This window comes from Odontomachus brunneus, unplaced genomic scaffold (assembly GCF_010583005.1).
Source record: "Odontomachus brunneus isolate Ranch 3 - 2012 unplaced genomic scaffold, Obru_v1 Obru_scaffold_046, whole genome shotgun sequence".
Lineage (NCBI taxonomy): Eukaryota > Metazoa > Arthropoda > Insecta > Hymenoptera > Formicidae > Odontomachus > Odontomachus brunneus.
Genome location: NW_022639496.1, coordinates 1963910 through 1966275, shown reverse-complemented (window position 1 = coordinate 1966275; position 2366 = coordinate 1963910).

Genomic DNA, 2366 nt, shown 5'->3' with positions numbered 1-2366 from the left:
CTCTCTCTCTCTCTCTCTCTCTCTCTCTCTCTCTCTCTCTCTCTCTCTCTCTTCTGTTTTTCTGTTTCATCCAGCCTTTCTCATCGTAAGACGCGCAAAGACGCTTATTTGTTTGGCGCGACGCCCGCTTTAATGACGTCGGCCGACAATGTGCCCGCGCGCGCGATATCGCGCTGCATTATGCTCGGTATCTCTCGTATAAATCGCGCACGCCGGCCGCCCGGTGTGGCAGTCGCCGATTTTCCCCTTAACCGCGAATACCGCGACGGTTTTTGCGCGAGAACCGCGGCCGCGCACTCTAATCCGGCAATCTCCGGCTTCCCGACGCGACGCGACGTCCAACGTCGTCGCACCCATCGCCGCACGTTTCAGTGGAAACTCCCGACCACCCGCCCGTCCTCCCCCCACCCGAATGGCTCGGAGGCCAAGGTAGACGTGCTTGTGCTTTTTTTTTTGCTTCTTCTTCATCTAAAGCCTAATCTACAATGTACTCTTTGTGCTTGTTTCATTGCTTCTGCCTCTTGTTTCTTGTCTTCTTGTCGCCTAGAATCAAGAAACATTCGTCGTATACAATTTGTTCTCTCTGGAGAACACTTCGCGTGAACCAATCGGAATAAATCGTTTTATTTAGGTAAGAGGCTGACTTCGTTTAACTTCACTAGTTATAAAACCTGACCTACAATGTGTTTCTTGCTTCCTGTTTCGTATTCTCTATCTTCTCCTGGCTTATGGTATAAGATGGTATAAGTCAGAAAGAGATGAAGAAAAAGAAACAGGAAACAAAGAGCACATTGTAGATCAGATTTAACTTTTAAACCAGGAAAGACAGATAATAAGAAACAGGAAGCAAAGAGCACATTGTAGATTAAGCTTTAAGCCTAATCTAATGTGCTTTTTGCATTCTGTTTCTTGTCTTCTGTCTTTTTCTGGCTTAAAGCTTAAAACCTGATCTACAATATGCTCTTTGCTTCCTGCTTCTTTCTCTTTATCTCTTTCTAACTCAAACCTTAAACTTTGACCTTAAGCTAGAAAAAGATAGAAGACAAGAAACAGAACATAAAGAGCATATTGTAGATCAGGCTTAAGGCTTTAAGTCAGAAAGAGATAAAGAGAAAGAAGCAGGAAGCAAAGGACACATTGTAGATCAAGCTTAAAAGTCGATGAATTCCAGAAGAGACAAGAGAGAGAGATATATATGTGGCAAAGTACACAATCGCCGGTAAAACAGTACATTGAGAATTAAAGAGACGCAAGAGATGAAAGTAGAAAACTGAAAGCAAAGAGCACATTGTAGATGAGGCTTAAACTTAATCTACAATTTAAAAGTCTTTGCTTCCTGTTTCTTGTTTTCTATCTTTTTTTTCTGGCTAAAAGCTTTAGGCTTAAGTCTGATTAAAGGCTTTAGGCTATCAGGCTGTAGGCTCTTAAATAAAGAGAAAGAAACAAAGGAAGCGAGCAGCACATTGTAGATTTGAACTAATGCACGCGATCGCGGACATCGCCGTAGGCGAAATCGCACGAACGGCTGCCGCCGATGATTCCCTCCCTTCGACATCGCGATGTTGTATCTCGCACTTATTTAACCGTCGTCGATTGAGAAATAGGACGAGCTAATGCCGCGCTACGTTCACGGTACATTCACTTCTCAGGATAAGGCCGGTTATTCTCGCGCGCTCTGGAGGAAGATAAACACGCCTTGAACTTATGTAAGCGCGGCATCGGCAATTTCAGGATTCTTGGCAGTATCTTATGTTTATCCAAATGCATCATCTCTTGGAAGAACGTCCATTTAAGGTGTTCGTATCGTGAAACGAGTTGCGTGAGAATTTGTTGAGAGACTTTGCGTTGTATGCACGGTGAAATATTATATAACTGTTCGTGCGATTAGAAAAAGAGATCGCCTATTCGAGAACTGGGATGTTTGCAATTAAGATGAAATACTGTTTCTACATGTTTCTTGAGGCCGCAGCATATTATTTTCAATTTCTATTTTTAATATTTTCTAAACTAAATGCGAGATTTTGATGAAAAACTATTGTGATGTTAAGAGCTAATACACAAACATCATATACAAATTTCAGAATTATTGACCATTTTGTTTTCAACAGAGAGCGGTGGAAAGTTCGTAATTTATAGTAATACTCGAAATACATATACGTATATTTAAATACTTGTGTATATCTTTCTACTATCTGTACGTCGTCATTCGATAAATAATGCATAAAAAATTATTTATTCGATAAACTCGTTATTCGATAAATAATGCATAAAAATAAAGCACCCTTCAGAAAAATAAAAATAGTTTTCCCGCGTCTGTAATATTGTGTATGTGTATTTATCTCAATTTCGTGTCAAGTTAACATTGA